The 27,653-nt window shown below is 41.9% G+C and overlaps 1 long non-coding RNA gene across 1 annotated transcript in view; it reads right to left on the reverse strand.

The window, feature by feature from the left end:
- Positions 1 to 26,623, reverse strand: part of LOC136290313 (uncharacterized) — a 28,403-nt gene extending 1,780 nt beyond the window's left edge. The window contains exons 1-2 of the long non-coding RNA XR_010721084.1: positions 26,439 to 26,623; positions 4,655 to 4,754 (exon numbers count right to left, since the gene is read on the reverse strand). This is a non-coding gene — a long non-coding RNA (uncharacterized lncRNA). The remainder of the gene's footprint in view (positions 1 to 4,654; positions 4,755 to 26,438) is intronic.
- Between the last annotated feature and the right edge of the window lie 1,030 nt (positions 26,624 to 27,653).

The following is a 27,653-nucleotide window of genomic DNA, read 5'->3' on the forward strand; positions in this document are numbered from 1 at the left end:
ATGGGCATGGTTACACTGCTTGTGTTGACAAGCACAATATTTCCAAGTTTTCTTGTTTTTCTTGGACAGCCTTCTAGAGAATGCCTAAGATTTCTGCCATGTACTTCACTAGATTCTGGAAAATTTTAAACTTCCCTGTAGAAGCCAGGAGAAGATGAGGATATTGCAGCTGGGACTGGATGTTGTTCTGCTGGAGTTTGAGGTTTTTCTCCATTCTGTCAGATAGCTAGGGTTGGACAAACAGAGCTGTGTGAGAAGGTTTAATGCACCCTTTGAAAGAGAAGAGCTGTTCTTTGGAGGCAGTGGGCAGAGCTGGCTTTGGGGGCTAACAGGGAGCAGTGTAGCTGAGGTGTGAGAGGAGATGGCAGCTCAGCCAGGACAGAAACACAAGAAACTGCATGAGGCAATACACGGGAAACAGGACAAGTTCCTTTGCTGCAACCTCTGGGATCTTTTCTGGAGGTTGGGCTGCAGAGAGAGAAAATTCTGGCAAAAGGAAAGCCAAAAGGTGCATTCACAAGCAGGAGAGCAATAATTCTTTTTGTTACATGCTGGGACCACCACCCTGAGGTCAGTTTCTCCAAAGTTCAAAAGTCCTTTTGTCCCAATTCTGCACTGCCTTGCTGGTTTATTTCTAGGCATCTCCAGACACATAAATGAAGTGCAAGGTATTAAATTCAACACTCCTTATCCTTCTTGGTCTAGGTTTGGTGGCAGATTTCAGGAGTAGCATCCAGTTCAGCCTTCACAGCTGGCTCTATTTCCCAGACACCTAGCACTTGTTTGGGAGTTCTTTTTACGTCATATTCCTTAAAAAAATTACACACAAAAAATATGTAGAGGCAAACGATTTGAATAAAAACTAAAACCCCAGAGCTCTGGACCAGCATTAAGATGGATTTGGTATAGAGGAAAGTGCCATGGGAAGGAAGGTACTGTATGTGCCTCTGTATCAACACAGGCAAGCCAGACAAGAGCTTATTCCTTGCAGCAGGAAAGGAGCCTGTTCTTGCAATGACCCTTCTGTCTCTTCCCATATCTGGCAGAAACCACCCATATCTTTAATACATAATTTTTTATGCTCCAAACTGGCATTGTCACAAATGGAAGATGAGCATCATTTGCCTGTGCTTATCATTCAGCTAAAGAGAAGTGAGGTTGGCTGAAGGGAAGATCCTTAACCAAAAAAGTGAAGTTATATTAGAAGCTCTCTTCAGGATTGTCTTGGTTTAGAACAAAACCCATGGCAAGGATCCACCAAATTTTCTAGCAAAATTTCATCCCTGTCTCTCAGCAGGGCACTGAGAATGTTCCCAGAAGAGCAGCATCGTTCTATACATGAAACAGGTGGTTTAAATAAACCACAAAGAAAAAAGCTTCCACTTACACATTTAATCTTCAGTTCCCAGGATATCAGAGATGCCTGGATTAGAATTTAGTTCTCATTGATGTTTTGTGTATATATTTTAAAAGACATACCAAGAATCTCTGTAAACACAGATTACAGCGTGTTTGCCAACTTTAAAGTTCAGTGTGTTAAATATTACTGCTCATAAAGAAGTATTCACCAAGTTTTGTCCTTATTGAGCCTTGCTTCTAGTGTCCCTGAGAGTATTTTTTCCACTTTCTGATCAGTACCTCTGGATGCATTCTCAGTTCTTTGGTCTCTTTTGCATAATTTGGCAATTACTCAATTACTTAAGACTTTAAAAGTACACACGCTTTCCCAACAGTTTTCCAACTTCTTCTCTTAAACTTCTTCTCTTTAATTTCTTCCAGCCTAAGGGGCTGTTGACAGTTGCTGAATCCCTGCATTTCTTAGAAATTTATTGTAGTAATTCAGTTTTTAGATCTCCTTCTGCACTTTTAAAAGACCTAAAACTTTCAAATGCATTTATTAAAATGGAATACTGACGACTCAGTGATTCACTTTAAAGTGCAGATTTCCCAAAAACAAATCTTAAACTGCCAAATCCAGCCCTGCCTTAGCCAGCCTCTGACGTTTTCACAAGGATATGACTGCCAAGATATGTAAATTGAGTCATTTTATTCTGTCTTTGTCTTCTAGAGCTCAGATTCTGATTTCTCACTAAAAGTATTTGTAGGGCTCTCCTTTGGGAAAAAAAAAGTAGAAAAAATAAAGATGACCAATTCTCTCTCTTTTTAGATGGTTCCCTTGTGTTTACTTGTTCCTGACTGAACTGTCACATCAAAGATCTTCATAAACTACATGCAATTATTCCAGTTTCTCTTTATCAAATCACGTAATGACTCCGTGTATATCTGAGAGTCTCCTCATCATGAAGTCATTAACAATGCTGTTTACTGGAGGCGAGAGAATGCATTTAAGCTGGATGCTGACATCTACAATGGATCAGTTGTTGAAGCAGATAATTAAGACTAGCATCAGACCTTTGTGCTATTTTTCTTGGCACATCACACTGCACAAGGTTCCTCAGTGGATTGCGGTAGAAGTTTCTAAAGAAGACCTGAGAGCGTATGACTGGTTTCCTCTCCCTTCTGTTTGATGGCTGATTTGATATCTGTGCAGGGATTCCTCCAGGAGAAATGGATTCAATTTATGGTCCTCCAGGCGGAAACTTAGGTCATCTCTTCTTTGGAAGGTTGTGCAGTGTCACACAAGTATTTGCCATAGTTCACTTCAGTATGTAGGTTGTAACATCTATTTAACCACAGACTCCTCCTGGTCCCTGGCTCTTAAGTCAGTGATTTTATCACACATTTTGTCTTCAGATGCTTCTGTCTTTTACAGTTGCCTGGTCTTCAGCTACAGCTTTCTCACATGCATAAGCTCTGTTTCTCTTGTGGTGTTGGACTCTTACCACTTCCTTTATCAGTGTCCTGGAGGAAAATAGACACAGGCAGTGCCAGTGAAGGCTTTGCATCGCACTGCTTGACACTCCTCCTCTGCATCCAAACCTTTCCTTGCTTGTCCTTGGCAAACATTTTAACTTACAGAGGGGATTTTTCCAGAGGTATGCCAGAAATATCACTGTCTCCAGCAGCAGTTTCGCCTTCAGAGCTGGTTTGTCCATGTGCTCCCTCCCAGCTCATCATCCACAGTGTGTTATTGTGACAGCACAAACTCACAGCCATGTCACTGGAACGGCACAACCCGCCTGAGACCCAGCCAGGGACTTTGCCTCACGGCAGCAGCTTGTAAAAACAGCCCAGAGAGAGTTTGGCAATTCTGCTTTCATGCCCGCAGGCAGGGCAGACACCTGCAAGGCTCAGACAGCACCTCACAAGGCACCTGTGCTCCAAGTCATGGCCTTGGATCCCACCTGTCTCAAAGAAAACTCAAATACTGCCGTTCCCTTTGTAGTTCCTACTTACTCTCTGAGAGGAGAGCATTTCCCCCCCATCTCTTCCCTTTAAGACCCATGCTCCATCAAGGGTTTGCCTTTCTGTTGAGAGAAGAGATTTTTCTAATACTATTTTAACTGAAGTTGACTGGGTAAAATTACCCAGACTCCCACAAGTAATTTGGAAAGCTAAACAGTGTATGGATAAAATACATACATTCAACTTGAATATTACCTACCTGTAAAACTTTAAGATATCTGCAAATCACATGCTTACATTGCTTTATTATCAAAATAACCAAATTATCAACGTTTTTATCTTTACAGCATATTAGTGTTATCCCTTGTAAGTCTCATGAAAAATTAACACATCTGGTATTTTCCTTGTTGTCTTAGACAGAATATCTGAATTTCCCAAGATTTTGCATCTTAAAGTAGCTTGTACAATATTCAGCTATGACTTAGTGCCTTCTCCAAAAGCTCTTTTAAAAAGCACCTAACGTTTCCAGAGCTCAGAAGTGACATGGAAAGCTAAGCCCTGTTCTTAGAAATGTCTGGAGCATTCAGAGGCTTCTGGAAGAGAGCAGTTCTTATTCACCTAAATAGCTTAGGCACATTTGCAATGCTCCTGTGCTCAATACCTCGTGCCAGACAAGAGTTTTATCTGTGTCAAATTGTAATTGCTCTTTGCTTTATGAATGTCATTGCAATTATTACATTCACTCTGCGTTTTAACCTCCACGGTGAATTCAGAGACTCAGTTTCTGCTGAAAACTGATTTTGGTTTGACAGTATCTGTCAGTTCTGACACCCTGGTTGTGCATTTCATGTGCTCGGAAGAAGGCAACCAGATGAGAATCACTCAAGCCAACATTTAAGTCTCTTTCACTGGATCTACAAGCAATTAAAGTACTGTTGTTGATTTGAATAACTTTCTGCTGAGAAATTGGGTAAGGCTGGGTCAGGGAGTGGCAAGACATTGGCAGAGGTGAGACAAAGCTTATTTTCAAGAAATTACTGCTTTTGAGAGCACCAGCCCAGACCACCAGCAGAGCCCACATGACAAGGGACAGCTGCCAGGCACAAGGATGCTGAACCAAGCCTCTGGGATGAGGTCAGGCAGGGGCAGAGCATGCAGGTCCATTTCTTGTTTTCCACAGGGCTGTTGGGATCTCTAAAGCTTTCCAGGCTACAGTCAAAAAATTCATTGTGCTAATCCTATGGTCTTGCTCTCCAGTCCCACTATTCCTAAGGAATTTTCTGCTGAACTCCCATAGTAAAGGCATTTTTTTTCTGTGGTGAAAGGATAGGAAGGGCATCACACTTACTCCAGAACCTGTAGTTTTCCACTCTCTGAAGTCTGCAGCCCAAGAAAAGGACCAGACATTGGGTCAGCACCCAGGAGTCCTTCTGCAAGTGAAGCATTTTCTGGGGGAAGAGCAGAGGGAGGTATTGAACAGATTCATTGTCAGCAGGTTCAGATGGTGTTCAAACAGCTTCTGTAAACATGGTCAGGTTAAAACAGTTCCCAGAGTCCACCTAAGAGAGAGAAGAATTCCTCTTTGCTCTAATGTGATCCAGGAGACAGAACTCAAAGCCTGTGATTTATCAAAGCCTGGGCTTGTCTTTGTGACTTGGCCTGTCTAGTTTGACATACATTCTGTTCCTTGTTCCTATTTTTCTTTGATCTTGGCCTGCCTGGAGGTGTTTTTTTGGGTGGTTTTTTGGTTTTGTTTTGTTTGTTTGTTTTTGTTTTGGTTTGGTTTTTGTTTTTTTGGCTTTTTTTTCTCTTGCTTATTACATGACCATTCTATTGTCAAGCTCACAGGTGAGTGAGGTTTTTCCAGGCACTACTGTCCAGGGGTGTAAATTCTCAGAGCACTTGACATCCCTGTTGCTGGCACAGCCCAACACCAGAAATCCAGGTGGCACCAGGTCCCTCAAAGCTGTTCTTTCTTTACACTCCTGACACCTGGCAGTTTTGAATTATCACTGCTCCTGCCTCACACTTTGATTTAGAATCTTTGGGAATATTTACACTCATTCAGAAAAAGAAGAAGTATATATTTTTATTTTGTTTTACCCAGAAGTGCACAGCCTCATCTCTCACCGTGACACTGCCTTCTGTCTATTACTTGTTCTGCATTAACTTTTCACCATCTGCCCACTGCTAACCTATGCCTATTCTGTGCATCGTCACCACACTCTCAACTGAAAAATATAAAAGATTTGCTTGAATTCATTTAATTAGGAGCTGCACCATTCAGGGAGATGTACCAAAAATAACTCGATTTATGAGCTGGCAGTTTAAGTAGCCCCTTAGCAGCGCTTAACAACTGCTGCTGATGCAAGATGTCTCTATTGATTCAGGGCCATCCAGGCTTGAAGTGAGTCAGGTAGCTCCATTTCACATGCATCAGAGTGGCAGTTCACGTTTGAAGAATTAATCTGAAACGTAGTTTTTATGAGAAAATCCAGTTAAGAGATACAGCAAAAATTTACTGTCAAATCTCTGTCTGGAAAAAAAATCCCCACCCCACACCCACAGTTTTATTACCATTTTTGCATTAAAGGCCAAGCAAGGGCAGGAAAGTAAATATCTTCACTCTGTACACTTTATACTCACTTTTTCCTGTACTGAATTATGGGATAGATGGAATACATTATCTCTACTTCACTGTTTTAAGCACAACTTAGTGAACTGGTAGTGGTTTCCAGGACAGCCCCTGGAAGGTGCTTGAAGGTGCAAGAGAGTCAGGAACAACTTTTGCTCCTCATTTTCAGATGGTGCTTACTCAACGTGGTCCTTTGCCACTACGAAAACCAAAAGAAGCCCGTGGGAGATGCTGGGTGGTGACACACAGTGCACAGGACGAAATTCCACTTTCACTCTGGCGATTCCTCAATCGTTCAGTCAGTCAGGGTTACACTTAATAAAGTACATCAGGAAAAAGTCAAGCACTGTAACCCCATGTTTTCCTTCTGCACACCTCTCCAGCACACATCACTGTTTTTCAAAGGCAGGAGCTGGGTCCCTGGAGAAGTGGGGTTAACTAATATGGGATAGGAATGGACAACTATTGAAATACTTATTTCCATTTCTGCAGAGGCTCTAGGCTGAGGCAGAAACTTTCTGCTACTGCCACCTCTAAGCAGGGGTGGGAAGAATCCAGCAATAGAAAGCACACGGTAAAAGTTCATTCAGGAACAAGAGGAGGCTCCAAAAGCCCCAGCACAACCCTGGAGGGCCACAAGCCACTCTAAATGAATTAGATGGTTTGGAAAGGTCTAAATGAAAAAAATCCCAAACTGTAATGACACATTTACAGGCAAGATATATCCTATAAGATCTGAAAGCAGAAAGACATATAAATTTTGGAATGCGGAATATTATCCTTGTAAAAGTGGAAATAATAGCACCCCTATGCCCAACAGGCAATAAAACACATTATGGAGCAAGGCACTAAGAGGCTACAGTGACTTGGTTGATCAGGGGAGTGAAAGAGATGAATGAAAAGGTCACTAGGTATGAATAGAAACATCTGAGCACTCTGAGGGTTTCATAACTTGTTAACCAAACAGAGATGCTGGAAGAATGGATAGAGCAGAAAACAAGGGCAGAAAAATAGAGAGCTGCAGGAGAAATAAAATATAGTGACTGAGTAATTCTCCTTACACATAAAAGCCTGGAGGCAGGGGAAAGGGGTGTTGCACAGCTTTGAATCACAAAAATAGGCATGAGTGCTGTGCTTCTTGTAGCTGGGCCAGCAGCAAACACATCTGAGGGAGCTGAGCCCGCGTGACTGGGCCATGCACGTGTGCTGTGCTGAGGGAGATGTCAGGGAGAGCACAGAGAATTCATCTGATGTGGCATTTGCTCTGTTAACAGCAAACCAAGGAACCGTGCAAAATCCATAGTTCATTGCTCTCTTCTTCCCTGAGGCTGAATCAACTTGCTTATTTTTTTTTTTAATGCAGTGTTTAGCTCTTTGAGCCATTCATGTTTCTCCCCTCTCTTTTTTTTTCAGCTGGTCTCCCATTTGTGAATGGGATGGCTGCAATTCATTCATACATTCCTGCATTCATGGGGATGCAGAAAAAACAGGCACATTTATGCATACACAGGTCCAACAGTGTCCCAGAGTGAAGGATGGCCGAAGGTCTCTTAAGGAATGCAGAGACAGCCTTTCAGAAAGGCTTCCTGGGTGAGGGATGCCACCCTATAATTCAACAAGGAAAGCATTCCAGGCAGAATCCACAGTTCCAGTCTAAGCAGCTGTGCAATCCCACAGGTTTTGGGCAGGAAACTGATGCTGCCTGAGTGGTACCTTTTGTCTCACGTGCTGGCCATGCTGCACTACACGTGCTCTCTGCATCTCTCCCCAGGAGAGCTAGACAGGTTTCCAGCTCTCCTTCCAGGACTAGATGGGTTAGAGATTTATAGTGAGTTGTGTTGCCTTTTTTCCCCGAGAGGCATTCTGTAATTCAATGAGTTTAAGACTGAAATTAAGACTAGAAAAGAAAAAAATCTTCATTGTTGACTGGACAAATTTAAGATTTTATAACAGCATGGTTCGACCTTTCAATTGCTTTTCGCATCATAGCAGACTCTTGCTTATGGTTTTAAGTGCATAGTCACAAAACACAGAGTGTGGCAGATTAACACCACACTTGGATTTATCAAGTTTTCCTGACTTGAATGTCAGTTTCTTATTTAAATACATACATACAGAGGCCTCTGAAGCCTTTAAAGGATATTCTCTATGACCACACACAGACAGAGATGTTTGAATCCAATGTTTTTTAAATGTTTGCTTACCAGGTGGTCCTATATTCTCTCTTTCAAGAAACAAGGCACATGTACATACAAAATAGTCTCACATAAATTATAGTGCAGTTGGTTGTTTTGGTTTTTTATGTAAGGAATTAGCTCACATGCTTGCTCCTTGTGCAAAAAAAGGTGTGCACATGTCAAAGATTTCCAAGATGAGTATCCTGTAGGAAAACATTGCATCTGGGAAGCAGCAGAAACAGACCAGACCAGATATCTGTTTGGTTTGCTCTTTTTCTTTTTTTTTTTCCAGTGCAGCAGTTATGCATTTGGCTAAATTACTCTGACTCTCAAAACAAGAGCTCTGCATCTGTACAGTAATTTACTGAATTCCAGCTTGTTATCAGGGAAGGGATGAATGGAATGGTATTCACAAAGGCAGTGATCCACTGTTGGATGGGGCTGGAGGTCTGGAGGAAGGTGTCCCTGCCCTTGGCAGGGGGCTGGAAGTGGATGGTGTCTAAGGTCTCTTCCAACCCAAGCCATTCTATGATTCTAAGTCCTGCACGTGAACTATGACACTGTAGGGCTAACAGGATGTTCCAACAGGAGGTCTCTGGGCAATTTCCCCCAGATATAATTCAATGAGAAAGCACTGATCAGGAGCATTACTGTGGGGCAGTTAAAAACAACACTGAGTGATTCCAGTGAGCAGCTCTGAACAAAGCTGTGTATGAAACCTTGCACAAGAGGTACAGACACACACAGTCTGAATGCTGGCAGACTGGGGAGTGTTTCATACACAGCAAAATGTGAAGAAATTCCACTTGCAGTGAAGTAACTCCATAGACTTCTACTCCTTTTAGATCCTGTATGACCCAAGTACATTTGGAAGCGTTGCCCCTGCACTGCAGCAATTCCAAACCCTGACGGTGATTGTACAACACACATTCTGTGAAATCCCATTTGAAATCAAGTGGATCAGAGCAAGACAGAGTCAGATCTCTCTGTTCTCATCTCCAAGGGCACAGCCATTCTTTACAGAGGGCAGACAATATTTAGTTTGAAAACATGAATAATTTGTGTCCCAATAGGGCTTCAGAATTTTGCAGCAACACTGATGAAATAAAAAGCAATTTGGCTCTGCACAGGACAAACCCTCAAGCATAGATAGGCCTCTGCAGTAACAAAAACTTCCTGTCTCTAGAACTTCATTTTGTTTGCTCTCTTTTCCTAGCTACTGCCTGGATGCCTTGACAACACAACAAACTTTTATTTCATTTCGAAGGTTTAGCATGTCATATAACAATAACCAGATCACTCCCCCTAATACACAGAGAAAATTGCTTAGATGAAAAAAATCTCATTTTTGTTGTTTGGCACCAATTATTCACCATGTGAATTACTCTGGAAAGCCTTAAAGCTCAAAAGCCAGAATATTCATCAGTATCTCTGAAATTATTCCACAGGTATCAATTAGTTGTCTTGAGATACAAGTTGAACTAGTAATTTCCTCCCCCAGTGAAGCCCAGAAACTTTTTGTCCTGACATTCATGAAACGTAATCTACACTTAAAATGGAATGAAAGACAGGAAAACAAAGCATAAAACATGAAACCAGGGCATTGAGATCTGTGGGGACAGAAGAGGAAGAGCCTGCAGAATTAATTTGGATTGAAAATCTCAAGATTCTCATTAGGTGGAGAGTAACAGCTACTACAACTGTTTTAAACATGGAACCCAGCAGAAGGTACAACTTTTGTACACACAGACAAACAAGCAGAAGGTTATGTACTATCCATATTATGGCCCTGAAAAAAAACCCCCACCACCTTTCTGGTACCTTTAAAAGAAAAATTTTTAAAAACCCAACACCTAAGGCTCCACTTCAACAGATTTTTTTCCAGCAGATCCCAGATTCTTTGGGGAATTCTCTAGAAGCAATTGGGATGTAGGGAAATGCATGAACATAAAAGTTCCATCTGGGCAAAGTTTATTAAAGGAGTGGGATCCTAAGTTGCCCACACACTATTGCTGTACCCATTAATATTCAGTTTGCAACATGTAGTATCAAATGATTCACAGATGTTTTAATAATTGGCTTACAAGCCTATATAACAAACTGTTTCTCTAAACTTACAGTATATGCCAGATAACTACTTTTAACTGTTTTTTAAATGAAAGCTTAACAGCAACTCGGATCTTTAATTTTTACATACTAATAATAAAACTACTAAAACTATGATAGTTTTGGAAACCATGATTTCAAATGAAGTCCAAGACTGAACCCCAGGGTTTGGGTTTCTATTTCCCAAATGCTAAGAATGATTTTTTTCTCCGTGTTGTCTGAAACATGCAGATTTTTTCCTGCCTTCAAACAAAGCAGTTTGAGGGCTCAGAGGGGAAGAGATGGATTAAATGTTGACTGAAACACTTAAAGGCCTTCAGGAAGAAACACAAATGCCAGGTGCTGAACTAAGGTTCCAAAAGCCTATAACAAGTAGACAATAAAATTGAAATATTTGAAGTCTCCTACCCTTTGACAGATGTTGCAATCATGATGTTTCATTTTTCTGTTTTCAACACTCACATGCTTGTCCTTTGGACATTCCTCATATGAAGTTCATGCTTCTATCTGTTGTTTGCAGCAAGTCTCTAAGGCAACCACGGGGTTGGGCAAATAGTTTCACTTTGTGCAAGATAATAGGTAATTCAAAACATCTATTTTTTCAAAGCAAACTGAAGTCATCTACACATCAAACAGCGCAGCTGATTAAGAGTCCAAGAAAAACCAATCAACGAGGCCAGTTAGACAATAACAACTCAATCCCAAAGTGCTGTAGCTCCCATTAACTTTCAGGGTCAGGGCTGAAATTCAGGGGCGTGTAAAGCACAGCCTGCTGCCAAACATCCACCCACAGCAACCACAGGGTGAGGAAAAGACTGATTAACTGGGGGATAGATTGCCAGAGAATACACAGATCACGTAGCTTCGCCCAAGGTGAAATTCACTTGAGTCCAAAGGGTCCTTTTTGGCACCTACAAACACAGCAGGTGCTTCTCATCCCGGATCCAAAAGGGAGTCTCAGCCAGAGGAGAGACCGCTCAAAAAACGCACATGATAATGAACATCTATCATCCCTGCTGGTGTAAAGTGCAGCCCTGTTTTCCCCTCAATCCAAGTCAAAAAGCAAGGGCTTGATCCTGCTAAGACAGGGGCAAGCTCCCATGAGACACAGACAAGAGACATGTCAAGCCCTGAGCTTGGCACAATGAGGTTAATTCTCCAGCCTGAAAAAGGGATCTGTCTGCTGTCCTTTTGGGTGTAGACAAAGAGAGGCAATTACACTGATCAAACTCAACTGTCTGCACACTTATTTGCCATGAGAAGAGCAGCTCTACTTCAAAATTTCCAGCTATTCTACAATTGCCAAAAGATCAGAAAGCAGAATTAGACTAAGTGTCTCAGGGCCTTAACAAATGAACCCTTAAAGGGATTATGTACTTGGGGTCCTGCAGGGAGACCTGAAACAAGCAACACAGAGCTGGGCCAAGCTTAGAAGGCTGAAATGTGGCACCAGGGCTGTGGCCAGCACCTATCTCCTCCTGCAGCTCTTCGAGGACTGCAAAGGGTGTTGATGGCACCACCCAGCCCTGAGAATCTACCAGAGATTCCAGGGCTGGAACCCATCCACAGGGTTCAGATTTACAGTCCTAACAAAGCTTTCTACTTACCACCTCCACTGCTGCCCAAATTTCAGTGAACACGCTGCTTTATGCTATGGCTTGTCCACTGTGTAGCATAATATCTGCAGCCAATATTGCTGCCCTGAGCTCCTCTGCACAAGATTATGTGAAGAAAAGGGATAGCTTATTAAAAAAAAAAAAAAAAAAAAAAAGACATTCAATTGATTGACATTTCCCTGCATCCAAAAGGGACAGCTTATAAAAAAAAAAAATCCAATTGATTGACATGTTTTGCTTGGACAAAGGGGATGTTTGCTCTGCCTCACAGCCTGCAGGCCCAGGTACTGGCCCACAGTTCTGCAGGCAGATTTTCCCCTATGATCCACGTTCACAGTAGTGCCTGGAGTACAACCCCACAACACATTGCCACTCTGGAACAGCCTAAACCAGTGCCCCTTCAGAACTTTGCATGTGCTCTTGGACAGCTCAGGACTTGATCCTGCAAGCACCTCACCTGCCAAACAAGACCTCCACTGGAACTGGCTTACATCCCAGACTATGAGGGATCAGGCCTGTGACATTTTCTTCCATTTCAGCATCTCCCTGCCTTCTGTGTACTCAGGTGCTACCAATTTCTAACTCGGCTGGTGACCATGCTTAAAGCTAAGACAGTGATCCCAGAAATCTCTGTGAAATAGGATAACAGCAGCTTTGCAGGCCAGTTACAACAATGTAAGTAAATCCTGCGGACCCCATAAAAGATACTATTGTCTCTGAACTCTGGTAGTCTGAAATCAAAATGCACGGTGCTCCAAGTGTTTGCAGAGTAAAGAAAGGTCACTTAGCTTACCAGCAATAACACTGAGGGGCCAGCCAGCACAGATCTCACCACCAGCGCTTGTCCCTCACACAGGGGAAGCCCAGAACCTGTGGAAAACTCTCGTCCATGGTGTGGTGAACACATGTCCTACTCTGTCTCCTCCTCCTAAGAAAGAGACACGAAGGGTGCAACCTGACTCTTCTTTTATTAAACTTCACCGTGCTTGGAAGTGGCAGAGCAGAGGCAGGTTCTGGGTTTTGGCAGAAATTTCTCAAACCATCACCATTTACTACAAGGGAACCTGTTCCTCCTTTGGTGGAACAGAAAAGGCACAGACCCCACAGATCCCTCAGAGTCGGGGAACCTTGCCCAGTTAAATGCAGATGGAAGATGCAATAATGTGAATGGATTATCTGATCCAGCAGCACAGATTGCTTAATCCCACAGAGATGTTTAACGTATCATTCTACACATCTGATATCAGCCCTTCACAGAAGTACACCAAGAACACCACCCAAGTCTGGTGGAGAGAGTTTCAAAAACCACCAAGAATACTAAGTTGCCAAAATATTTGGACAGTGTCCAGTGAGAGGTTCAGTCCATGGTTTCAGAGGCTGCATACCAGAACTTGCTGAGGAACTGCACTTCAGCTGTGTCACACAAAAGACCACAGAAGTGGTCGAGAGCTTCAACAGTGAACAAGGTTTCCAGCTGGTGCTCCATAATGTTCTGGAACACATTATGATCACAAAAGCCAACTCCATTTTGGACATCAGCAGCACTGAGAGGTCACATTCAGTGGCGTGATTTAGTGCCACAAGGAACACCAAGTTGTGCTCATACCATTGTATCAATGAGACAGTTAGGAAGAGAATAACCAGACTAAGTCCAAGCTCTACTACTAGTAGTATTTACAAATCCTGAAGTCTGAAAAGCAGAAGGATTAGTAAGGAAAAGCCAGATTGTTACCAGTCACAGCTGATAGCATTACTTTAGGTAATGGTTATCATGGAAATAAACCATCATTAGCTCATTTTCTTCTCGTTCCCATTCTGTGGTGTGCAATTCCCTCACACCACAGAACAAACATTAGCTTATTGCAGATTCCTGAGGACATTGCTAAACCTTGGCCTAAGCTGGGTGGTTCCTTTTGCTCAGGACTGGACAAATTCTTACTGACTCTTGGAGAGTCAAGGTCTGAGAGTGCATTATTTCCTCCCCACACACTGGCTTTATTTCAGGAAGATATCTGGTGAATGAACAGAGAAGGAATTGCACCAGGTGAGAGAACTGTCTTCTCAATTCATACAGCACCTGAGACACAAATGAACAGGTAAGAACACAAATTCATCTTCTTTAGTTTCACACTAATATGCTGCCAACCACCTGCTCTTGTAGATGCAGATATACACTTCGTTGTAATAATTTTGCTCTCTGGTAAATCTTAGCTGTGTCATTGTAAAATATATGCATTTCCTGCAAGCTCAGAGCTAAAAAACATTCCTGAGGATATGTGACATGAAATCACCCCTGTATCTGTATCTTCAGTCAGATATACACATGTATAAATTAAAATATATACGTCCATGTACGTATATAACCTCCTCCTGCAAGATCTCCCTCTGAAATGAAGCAAAACAGCCAATTTTGAGGAAAACAACGTTAAAAAGCAGAGAGAAAGGAACCAGACTCCTCCAGAGCATGGAAAAATAGAGTAGTCAGGTACAAATACATCTTCTTCCCATGTGAAGGAGAACAGGTCATGTTTCCTAAGCAGTTCTGGCATGGGCTTCTCATACATCCCACACTGAACACACTGCCTTTGGAAAGGGACAGTACACTGGGAGCAGGGAGAAGAGAAAGAAAGGATGAGCAGCCATTCCTCCACTGAGAAGTGAGGGGTAAAATACTTTATTTACATATCCTCCTGGGGGCCAACACCTGGCAGCACAGAGGCAATGCTGTGAGCACTGCCCTCAAGTTACTCAACAAGGGAAGCACCTCATCCATCACACCAGTAATGTTCCTAGAAGAAGGTTTCTTCTGTTCCTAGAAGAGTGTTCCTCCATCCTCAACTGTCTTTCTTCATTTACAACCCTTGCCCTACAACTCTGAGAAGTTACCAGGGGACTATTTTTGGTGACAAAACTCAGGTGCCATGAAATTCTAGACATCATAGCATGACCCACGTGGGTTTCAGCCAATGTCACAGAAGGCGGAAAGTCTCCTACAGGATCTGCACTATCTTTATGCAAATACCCTACAGATTAGAAAATGGCAATATTTAGGTAGGTGGTTGCTGCCCAGATGAATTCTGTAGCTGCATCTGGAGTAATTTTTCATTTTAGCTTTTTTACAAATATTTACCTTTTCTCTAGACACTGTAACAGCACAAACAGGAACACGTGATCCTGTTCTTGGAGCAGGGAATGAATGTACAAACTTCTTGCTACCATGGGAGGTGGTGCATAATGAATGTAGTGGTTTGTTTGGTATCTCACTCTCTGTACCCATTTCTCTGGAGTACTTCGAATTAAAACCAACCAAATACAACCACCCCACCAAACAAAAACAGCAAAACAGAACAACAAAAAACACCAAAAAAAACCCAAATAAACCAAAACAAACAAAAAAAAAACTTCATAAGAAATTTGAGGAAGAAACAAAGAGTAGCAGAGGAGAGACTCTCCCAGCTTGTTGTCAAGAGTGCTGGGATCAAAACTAAAGGTCACAAATCCTGAACAGAAGCAGAGGGAGACAAATGCACTCCCAAAGGAGGTCAATATTCAGAAAAAGCCACAATACAACATTACTGCAGTTGGGGCTTCTGCACACCTACACCAATTTCTACTCGAGTAACTGTTTTTCTTGAAAAGCCTCTTTTGTGCATCTGAAGGATGGAATTATTGGCATGCCCTGTTCAAACGAAACAGAGGCATCATTGTCATGGAGCTGCTTTTAAAAAAATAATTCCTAGACTGAAAGAAAAACAACTGGAGTCACAGTTGGATCAAAAGCAACCAAAGCTCTTGGGCTTGCATCCACTATAGCTGGAGGTAAATTGAAATAAACTTCCCATTCCACAGAGCTCTGGCAATCTCCTGGGAACCATACTCACCTCCAAAGCTATAAATAAATAAATAAATAAAAGCAGCAAGCCCAGACCTCCCAGACCATCTTATTTGACATAACAGCCCACACTTGGGTGGCCCAATTTGTAAACCAGCCTTATTTTTTATGACAGCAGAAAACACTAAATCATGCTCATGAAAACTGGACATAGCTCCCAAAAAGATAGGAAAAAGAAACAGAACATGAGCAAGAGTGAAAGCAAGTGCAGTACTGAAGAAGGAAGGAGCTGAATGAAAGACGACATCTAAATTTAAACTTGCTTTGGGCAAAGGGGCATACCCCACTGCATTTTGATTCTTTTTGGCACTTTCCCCTTCTGTTTTTTGAAACAACCAAGCCTACAATAATATTGGCCAGGACATTCTCCTGGTCCCCACTAAAGAATCTCAAATACTCCAGATTTGCAAGTGTCGAACACCTGGCATACTCTGGAAAAGAAAGACATTTCATCCTGACACACGTTACAGAAAAATGGCTGTTGCTGAGGGGAGGTGCCAAAGGCTGCAGTGATCCTGCTCCTCAGGCTTATCCTCATGCTCAGATTGCAGGAAGGGCTCCCACATTTCATGACCATCATTGTCTGAACAAGGGCTCGTAGCTCTCCCTGGAATAATGTACACCTGCAACAGCACAGCCCAAAATCAGAGCATCCCCAAGACACGTAAGAATGAACATTCACACCTAGAGAACTTTGCCTATGGTTTCATGCAATTCTTTTTGCAATCTGTAGCACACCCTTGACAAAGTCCAGAACACAGGCAGGTCCTAAACACTCAGTTTTCTGCTGATATTCTCATGTATAACTGGTGAAACATTTAAAAATTAATAAATCACACATTGCTTTAGGATCAAAATTGGTAACATCCTTCTTTTCAAGCCTACTTACAGAGCTCTCTGGAGCACATCTATCACTGCAGGGCTAGAGGCTCACCTCCCACTACCACGGTGCACAGCTAAAAACTGTAACATCACAGAACAAAACCTAATCCCAAAGCAGTGCAGAAGATGGATTAAGTTACTCAGATAAAACAGGAACAGATTTAATGTTCAGAACCTTGACTTGCAAATTAAGGTGGATTTATAAGAGCAGCCCTTAGGGTTACATAGAGCTTATCTCTCACATTAACTCATGTGAGACTAAATGCCATGAGCCTGCCAATTACACCTTTTCTGCTGTACCCCTGGTCTGGAACAAACCTTGTCTACTTGTCATTACAATTGCTTTCAGCTGCTTAAACTTATCATCTATCAGAGAGAAAATTCTTGTGGATCTCACTTCCATCTCCCCTTCCACAGGTGTACTTCCCTGCCTTCCACACCCACACAACCCTGTGCAGATCCTGCTGTTCCACAGGACTATGCAAAGGCCTCATTTCAGATTAGGTCTCAGGTGCCTATGAAAAAAGCCTGTCCTCCACACGAATTCTCAAAAAACCACCTGATCACAATCATATCAGCTGCAATTAATAAAATTACAATATTTCAAAAGCTTACATAAAACAACACTAACGAAGTTGCATAGAAAAAAAAATACCCATGAAAAATCAAACTTCTGGTACTCCACCAGAAAAATAAGTACTTTCTATCCAACACATCACATCATGCCATCTCCTTAATTTAAAAGCATCAATCTTGCTGCTTTTTACAGAACAATGGCTTTACACTTTGGAAAACAGAGAAATCAGGAAAAACATGGACTCTAACCAGTAGGGATTACACCTAGTTGGGGTTGAGCAGTCTGACACAACTGCAGCTTGTGGCTCTCTGAAAGCAACTCAGCAGACAGATGGAGAAAGGAAAACTCCAGTAAAGGAGGTTTGCACGGCAAGAGGCTTCACAGCAAATCAGGTAGCTGTGACTACCAATCCTGAAAAAGCTGTGTTACACTGTTACCTTTAATTTGATCATATTTAGGAACAGGCCTGTTCTAACAGCATCCAGTAGTACATTAGAGGTCTACACTAAACTAGTCTTAGAAAAAAAACCCCACCCAAATCAAAACCATAAATTAAAAACAAAACAAACAAACCCACAGCCCCTTAATAGATAAAAATTATGAAAAGTCAAACATACAAAATTTGGTTTTTCTTTGTAGCAGAGCTGACTCTCCTGCAGTGTGAAGTTTTCAACCTTTTTTTTTAAATTTCTCATTGATTTTCTGAATTTGTCATTGTATTTATGACATACATAGGATGCTGCCATCAAAGTGCTGAAAAGACACTGATGAGCACAGCACATTGTTCTGTATAGATAATGGATATATGTTTAGTATTATATGGGAATAAATACAGAATAGACAGAATATCCTGTTCTCTATTCTATCAACCATATTCTAATACACAGTGAAGCTAAAGAGACCCATACCTTTAATTGTTACCACTTTTAAGGATTTGTGGCTGTTTCGGAAATCCCAGTAGTATACAGCACATCTTATATTCAATTGAATAAATAACACATAATATCATTTCATTGGAGGGATGATGAAACCCATCAACCTGAAAACACTCTCCGCAGTTTAGCTCTTGACTTCAAAGACATTGATGTGACATCTAACTACATCCAGTCTCACACCGCGTCCTTTTCGGGTATTATTCTGTCCTTCTATTTTGTCTGCAGTAAAAGGAGCAGGTAGAGCTTGATGCTTGCCAAAATTTGAGCTAGATGCATGAATTCTCTGTAGCAGGATTAGTGTGCCTGCATCTTCCAAACACACCCTGTGTCTCCATCTAAGAACCCAGACACAAAGAAAAGCTCGATGTGTTGTGCTCTCAGTGCAATCAATAAGGCAAGTATCACTTGGAGAGAGGGACAGACATTTCTCACAGAGCAGCATGCTGAAGTGTAGCTTCTCTTTTGCAGGCTGGTTTCAAACCTTATTTGACCTTCTGGTTTGCTGTTACACTACAGGCAGATGCAATTTCCAGTGCCTCATATTTTATTGCTGCGTTACAACCAGGAGCAGCCTGCTGGTCATGACTACATGTACTCTTACTCATGCATGAGAGCCTGTTGTCTCCCATTTATACACACACTCCAGGCTAAGCCTAGTTAATCTATTACTATCTCAGGGCTGGAAAACAAAGCCCGAGCTGAAAAAAAATCTTACAAAATTTTTCCTTTCACGTAATCATCTCAAAGGCAGCTGCCTGATAAAACACGCTTAGCACAGTGAATACTTTGTTAATTTAGAAATACTAGTACAGCTAACTCAGTCATCAGCCCTAGACATGCTGTACTCTCTGCTGCTAAAATAGGACTTTCCGATAACTTGTGTTTACTGAAGGACTTGCTTAATGCATCAGCCCCTGGATTTCTCATGGAATCTTGCTAATAATAGTGAACAGGTCCAGAAGACTGGAGTCATTTGGGGTCGTTTATCTAACAGTATTAAACAGATCAGGAATGCAGCAAAACCAGCCATCATGCCAGAAAACAGAAGTTCATGCAGAGGTAACTAAGAGTCCCCCGACTAGTAGGACAAACGAGAGGCAGAACGAGGCATTAACAACAGGACAAGTTGCCTTTTTAATGTGGTTTACAGGCACATTTCCCCCTTAGTGATGGGGAGGGGGAATTTCTCCTGTGATGAAGTAATCAGAGATTTCTTTAGGCTGACGATCTTTACTGTTTCCTCCTTTAACTCTAAAAGTGTTCTTTCTTTTTAAAAGAATCCATACATCCAAAAGAGGCATCCAGTACAGTATGGTGTAATACATTAGAACGACAAGCTGAGTTTACATTGAGAAAAACAGAGCCTGTCTGCATAAAAAGCACAAAGGGATCTTTATCTTTAGCCACTTTCCAGTCTGGTATCATGTCCTTTTTCAGATATACCTGGCCGAGGAAAAGCCCTGGTGCCACAGCAGAAAATCGACTAAGAGGAATTCACAACTCGCATTAGTGCAAGACCTTGGGAAAATTCACTCTTCCAGACCCACATGATCTGACAAGAGGTTCACCTTCAGAGACTACCACCACCACCGAGTACTCAGATGATTACACATTAATTCTCTCAGGTAGGATTAGATTAACCTGAATAGTTACGATAGTTGGTCTCATGTACACAAACAGATAAACTTTATATCTGTGTCTTGGAAAAAAACCCGAAGTTTCTCTAGTTACTTCTTGATAAAACTTGTTTGAACAGTAAACAAAAAGTACCCTTTCCTTTGTGGAAGACTTAAGAGAAAATGAATTTTCTTTCCTCAAAACATTTTAGAAAATAGAAGGGGGGGGGGGGGGGGAAAGCTGTGTATGCTAATCAATGGAAATAAAATTTATCAGAACAATATCAAAGTATTGGGTCTCAGTTCATTTTTAATATAGATTTTTGAGGTCACTTGTGCATCAACTCACACAAATCCCCAGATCACACTTCTCTGGTACTTTAACACCTGTTAAGTGAGGGTGGCTACTTTTTTGTAACATTTTTAAAAGCAGCAGGGACCCTTTTCTGATTGTTATAGTGTAACACTTGTGCTGGAATGGAAGGGCAGCTTGAAAACACATTTTTATACTCAGTGGTAATCAGCAGAATTAAAGTTTCAAGCAGTTATGGATATGAAGAAGGTTATAAGAAGCATATTTCTTCACTCATCCTTTCTCCTCATTCTTACTTGGTCTTGCTAATCTCAGGGATCAAATTGCATCAACTTTGGCAAACACGTCGTGCTTAGGTGAGGCGTCCCCAGGACTGCCAGCACCAGGAAAAGGCAAAAACCCACTGCCAGTAAGTTTATTAATCCATGCAGTAACAGAACACGGGTCTTCTGCCTCCAAACCCCATGTGCTGTCCTGGGAAGTTACAGCACAGCTGGCCTCAGAGAAAGGGAGTCGGAGGAAACCCGGAGGACTGCAGCTGCAGGGCAAAAATGGAAAAGTTTGGAGTAGATGTTGAATCATGACAACCCAAGAAGAAATTGCTGGATGCTGACAGAGGGTGCATATGAAATGATTTTTCTGTTCTACCAGCACCACCCCAGAGTTGCCCTGAAAAGCCTCCAGACAGGGATCATGTTTAAGCATTGGAAATCTAAGGAAGGTCAGAATAGAAGCAAAGTGACAATGTCAGAACACCTTTCATGCTTTTTCCCTGTGAACCATTTGTTCTTTTCCTTCCCCTTTTCTGCTAAAAAAACCCCAAACAAACCAGCAAAAAAGCCCTAAACCAAAACCAAATCAGCACGGCTTCTTTTGTGGCGTGACCACAAAAAAGCCCCCAAACTGAAGCCAACTGATCTTCAAAGGAGGAAAGAGGAAGAAAAGTGCACACAAGAACAGAAGGATATGTTGACTTTTGGATTTATACTTTTAAAATATACAATCACTCAAAACACACATCATCTGTCCCACTGACAGCTAAAACTTTGTCCCTTTTTATAAAAGAAACTGATGAAGTGCAGATGGCAGCGTGTGTATTGAGTTGGCTGCTTCATAAACTGTAATTATGGTGGATATGAAAAGGATCACCTCATCCATCTGGAATAAAAAATGGGATTATCACTTGGCAATTTTTTCTTTATGGGACTGCAAAATATCTTGCCTGTCGCTACTCTTTGGCATGGCTCGAGTTTAACAATGAAATATAAAAAAAATGCAGAGTTCGGATTATCTTTTATTTACAGAAGTGATAAATTAACCACTGGAAAGATAAAACTTGCCCAAGAAATCATTTCTCCTCACTGACCTCATGCTTAGGCACTGCTTGGAATGAAATCAGCTTTGGAAAAAGTTATCCATAATTGAAAACAAATGGTGACCATGCACAAAAAAGATACACCAATAACTGACTTGTAATTTCAAGAGTTTCCTAAGCTCCATGAAAGCCTGAACCTTTCCTAAGTACGCAGCCAGAATCTAGTGACATATTCACCACCACTCGCCAGATTACTGTCATGTGTACAGCACACATCAACCAGTGGATTTGTTTGTTAAAAGAAAAAAATAATAGGAAAAACACGCTCCTTTTGGCTGTGCAAACCACAAAACAATAGATCTCCCTATAAAGTCAACAGTACATCCCATGAAACACACAAAGGACCACGGAATACACATTATTATGACTCAAATCACCCCTTACATGAGCCGACCTTTGGCTTTGTGGTACACAGGCAATCTGTGATTTTGTTACTCAGCATTTGTGTACTCACATTCAGGAGGAATTTCGGGGATGAACACAAAATACCTACCCAAGTTATAGAACTCAAAACCTAAAGGTTATTAGGTGATGCCACTCCTGCTGGGGGCAGGGAGGAAAACTACATGGAGAGGAAATGCACCTTCCACTTAGACAAAGATGCCGATTAGAAAGCTTTTCGACAAAGGAAAAACAACTTGCACAGTAGAGTACAAACAAGACAATCTGATTTCTTCTCCAACTTCTGATGAGCACCTTGCCAATAACAAAAAATCCTCAAAACCACATGGATCACTTGAAAACAACTTACTTTGCACAAATGTGGAAAAAAAAATTATATCACTGCAAAAACTCCCCCAGAACATCTCAGTCCAGTTTTCAACTGTGACTCATTTACCTCAATCCCATTATTTCTAGATTCATAATCACCCCTTGCCTTTCACATGATGGCAGAACAAGTAAATAAATTCTATACTTCTGCTTTGGCAGTGTTTGGCACCCATTTTGGATGACTACTGAGTTGAACAACAACAGTGAATTTGGCCCAACAAATTCTTACATAGCTGAGATGTTTGCCAACCCTCCCCCTCACCCCTGCAACAAACACACGTTCATTCCCCATCAAATCAAGAACTGGACCTGCAGGCAGAAAAAAGAGGCTGTGTAAAAAACCTCCCTCTTACCACCTTCTCCTTGCCATCGCAATGGTAAGACTGAAGTCTAGATTGAGGGGTTGCCTTTGTATCACACTTCCCTGCCATTAACCTCACGTATTTTTAGCCTTCATCATTGTCTAGAAACTGGACGTGACCCCAGGGCACACAGTGCACTGAGCTCCACCTGAAAGTGCCAAGAGCCCAAGACTAACCACGAGCGCACCAGAAACTTGGCAATGACATGATTGGAATCCCTAGAAAGCCACAGAGGGTGGTGAGAAACTGGCCACTTTCCAGGCAACTGCTGAATGACACAATGAGAGTACCAAACGAAGCGTTTGGGGTGAGAGAAGGTTCAGGGTCTAAAATTCCTGGGTGAGGTGTGGGGCACAGCTTACCCACTGCTGTGTCCTTCCTCATGTAGCTGTGCAAGACCATTTCTGAGGTGTCAGCTTGAATTTCAGGCTTTAAGCATAGGCAAGAGAGACACTGCGCATGACAGAATCATGGAATAGTGGGGGATTGGAAAAGATTTCCGAGATACAACTGCTAACCCAGCAATGTCTTGTTCATCACTCAACCGTGTTCCCATGTAATACATTCATGATTCTGGAACACTTCCAGGGATGGTGACTCACTCGCTTCCCTGGGAATGTCACAGCTCCATGTTTACTGCATTATCCTGCACCACTCACGCAGCGATGCAAACCAATTCCCTTCCTCACTGGGAACAGAACCACGTCCCACCATCTCTCACTTACTGAAGGATAAAGGTTATGTAGGTCATTGCTACAAAGCAGCAGATGCACAGCAAAGTGTTGGGGCACCAAAAGCCATTAGAGACCTCAGAGCAATCAAGAAATACAGCAGAAAGCAAACCAAGTGACACCACCTTTTGGAAAAAGGGGTTTTTCCAGAATTCTACAAATACCACTAGGCAATTCTAGAGGCAACTAGAGCTGTGAGTTTTGGAAGTTTGCTTTAATCCTGCCTTGCACATGGCTACCCATCTTACAGACAAAAAAATTCATTTTCCTGTGAAAGGGTTACTCAGATACAGAAGAAACCACGGTTCTGATCCCAGCAGCATTTTTCATGAAGTGGATAGTAATCTGAAAAGCTTTGCAATTTACAGGAACATAAAAGTTGTTTGGGTCTGTTTGTTGTTAGCTCATGCTGAAATTGACCAATTTTTCATTTGGGGGGGGGGGAAGCCCAAACACCAATAATCTTTTTACCTAAACAATTATATTTGATTTACAACCTACCTGAACAAAAAAATACAGAATTCTTGCCATGCCCCTTTAGGAAAATGATCAAGTGGCCAAATGTGCAATCGTGGGCATCACTGGCAAAGAAAAGGCAATCTGAGAAAAAAAGTGCCCAAGCACCATAATTACCCAGGCACATTTTTCAAAATGTGATAATGTTCAATCTTTTCAGTACTTGGGTTGTAACAGAACTTCTCTCAAGAACTTTCACTCTTAGGAGTCAGTTTTTTTTAAAGATAAACTTTCTATTCTCTGCAACATCTGAGAGACACAGACCAACCAGAAAAGCAGTGAGGAGAGCTGTAGTTAATTAATACACAACTGCATTCTGACCAACAAACCAAACTGCACATAAGGAGGCTGATTTAGAAAAGCAACTGAACACCTTCAGCAGTCTCAGCACCAAGTGATACATTAATTTCTGCACAGTTTAGTATGGTAGGCTGCTGCCACCTTTTGGTTACAGAGCTTTGTGAAATTAGGTTTCATGCGAAAACACACGCACAGTGGAAATGCACTGTGACGTGTGGGATCTGAGCACCTGGGGGAACAGTGGGGTGGGACAGGAACATCATTTGTACTTTCTGTAAACTGCACAGTGTGTGGCTGCATGTCTTGGTATTTACTTGATATTTACTGTCTTGCAGCTTAAAATATCTTTGAATCCTCTACTGCTGAAATCAGCTCCCACTGGAATACGATAGTTCCTGAATCATGAAATACCTTCTAAGATTAAAATTAACGAATATTTTAGCCAAGAAGAAAAAAAGGGGTCCAAAGAGATAAATACATCAGTAACTACTATGAGCAGTTTGTACAGCTTGTAGTAATTACCCAAATGAGGCATCAGCCAAAGTAAGCTTTTGTTTGCACCTTTCCTCCACAGCAATTCACTTCTGAACAAAAAGAAATGCAGTTTGATTTGACAGAGGCCACCTTTTATCCACACACCAGCTCTCTGAAATTTTTACAACATCCACGCAACATTTATCTGCATCTACCCATTTTAAAAGCTATCTGTAACTAGCCAATGAGACATAAAACACACAAAGAACTATCACCACCATGGATTTGACCTACAGAACCTATGGTACACCTTCAGCAGCAAATCCATACAGCTCTGCCCATGAGGTATGTCTGTCCACACTCTGAGCTTGGTCTGTAACATAAATCTGCACGCTCCAAATCAATGGCAAACTCTCAACAACTGTAGAAGGAACAGCTACAACAAAACTAACAAATGAGCATAGGATTATTACAAAAACCTGCAGATCTCTGATCCTCTTTTCTTAAAGCCATACAACCCCATCAAATGTTACTTGACTGAGGCAGCACAGGGCGTCTGGGCAGCAAGGACATGGAATTCATGGATGACTGCACAGCACAATGAAAAAGCAGCAACACCACATGATGGCCCCAAGGACAGAGGCAGAGGAAAATTTTTAATAAGTAATTACACATGAACTTGCTCACTGTCAGCAGAATGTCTCCTGACATCCTTTTCTGCTTTCCTACCTCCTCACTTGTTTAAAAAGAAAGAATCCAGCTGCAGGCAACTGCTAATTAAATACTTGGGCTTTCAGCTACAGTTACTGTATGCACACATCTGCTCTGTCATAAACAGTTTTAAGTGTAATTGACTTATTTTCCATGCTCTAGGAGAGAGTATTTATGACATGAAGAAAGAAAAAGCAGGCAGGGTCCAAGCCCCTGCCTCATACTCACTAGAAAGTAAAAGCTGGAAAGTGCTTAAAATTAGAACTGTTTAAAACGCTTTTATTGCTCAGGGGCAGTCTTGAATCTCACATTCCAAGGCTTTGCTCCCAAAACAATACATTTATTAATTTCTTGGCCTTGAAACAATGTAAACCTGAATATATATTTCAGTGCCTAGACACGTTTAAGTGGCTCATGTTGAGCATTTTGGCTTAAATGAATCACCAGCAACATCATGTTCCGTTCTCCCTGATTTCACAAGCTGGGTTCCAGACAACAGATTTGAACAGAGGTAGACAAGTCAAATATTCATGATGATGTCCTAAAGTCAACGAGGCATTGGTCAGACTCCATGTGTCTGTGCAAATCCCACTGAGCCACATGAGCTCAGAGACGACGTTTCATGGATAAAACAAACCAAAAAACATGACTGAGCAATGACATTGAGAAAAAGGAGATCTCAGAGTGTGGATGGGACATTCAATTTCTAGTACCATGTCCGAAGTTTCAGATGGGATGGAGTTCGTTTTCTTCCTAGTACCTGGTACAGTGCTTTTGGATTTAGGATGACAAACGTGCTGGTATCACACTGATCTTTTTCTTTTTGCTGAGCAGAGCTTACAGTCAAGTCAAAGACTTGTCAGCTTCTCATGCTGCCCTGCCAGGGAGCGGGGCTGGGGGTGCCCCCAACAGAACTAGGGCAGCTGACCCAACTGACCAAAGGGATATTCTTCTATCATTTCACAAGGTCTCCAAGTTTATCTTTTTCTCCAAGTCTTACCCTCTGAGACAGTCAGTAGCCCTCCATTAGTCAGAAGGGCTATTGACTGCTTCAAATCAGAAGTAGTTCTGACAGAGAAGGCACAACTGGCACCAAAAAAGGCTTCGAACATCAGCACCTTGTTACGTAAAAGTCTCTCATACCTTTTCTGTGTAGCCTCCCACGGGCAGCTCCACACAGCTCTGGCTCTTTCTCTCCTTATCCTCTCTTCCTTCTGCAGTTCTGGCTCACTCCTTCCTGTCCCTAGGACAGCCACCTAACCCTGTCTGTCCCTTGCACAACCTCCTGTCCCTCCCTCCTCACAGCATGGCCAGCAGACTCCAAGTGACCACTCTACCAGCTCACTCACTTTTATCACACCCATAGCTGTGAGGGCAAGGCTGATCCCACTCTTTGGTAATTAACACAGCTGCAATATCATGGGGGCAAGATTGCCTTCAGCACTATCTCCGTCTGTCCTCCCCCACACAGTTCTTCACAGTAAATCTATGTGGGGATCTCATCCTCCACTGAGGCTACAAACACAGGCAAACACCAAGACAAAAGGATATTAAAATCTGATAATTCTTCTGAACAGCATCCAACAGACAGGACTCAAATCTCCTGTACACAAGCCAAGCCCAGGGGATATTATCAGCAATTATCTCTCATTCGGGAAGAAATAAACAGATTTATCATATTACTTAGTATTTGTTGCTTTACTACTGAGGAGGATTTACAAAAGTTCAAAGGTCCAGTTTTAGAATTAGGAAAAAACCAAATAATGTAGCATCAACCACAGCACATTAATCTTCACAAACAACTGCAGGACTTGAATTTATCTGCAACTGGCTGACAACCAACAGCCCACTTTTTGTATGTAATCAACACAATTTTATTCTCTTTACTCTTAGAACTACATTTCCTTACTCCACTCTAAGTTACATTATGACATCAGACAAGTCCGGATTTTAACTCTTCTCTCGGTAAGAGTTAAATAAGTTAAATAAGATAAGTGCATGGATGTATATGGGAGAGAAGGGGAAATGAGGCTCAGATCTCTAGATCCCAGTTCCTTCCAGTTTAGAGCTAAGGACAGTATTATGAACTCTCAACCTTCCAACAGCCACCAAACTCAGAAGCAGCATCTCCTTCTCTTCTTTGTCTAAGTCTGAACCCAAGAGAACAACAACCCCTGGGCTGGGTCACTCCACGACCTCAGCTCAGCACCAGGAGCCTTGTGGATAACAACAGGTTCTGCCATCACCTCTGAAAGGGCAGTAAGCTACTATATATCAGAACTGCTATCTAAGTAATTTCAGAAATTATAGATCAAACTACTTTGAGGCTGCAATCCAAGTTTTTGTGTTGCTCACAAC

Source organism: Chamaea fasciata, unplaced genomic scaffold (genome assembly GCF_029207755.1).
Source record: "Chamaea fasciata isolate MVZ Bird 193981 ecotype frontalis unplaced genomic scaffold, bChaFas1.0.hap1 SCAF_5, whole genome shotgun sequence".
Taxonomy (NCBI): domain Eukaryota; kingdom Metazoa; phylum Chordata; class Aves; order Passeriformes; family Sylviidae; genus Chamaea; species Chamaea fasciata.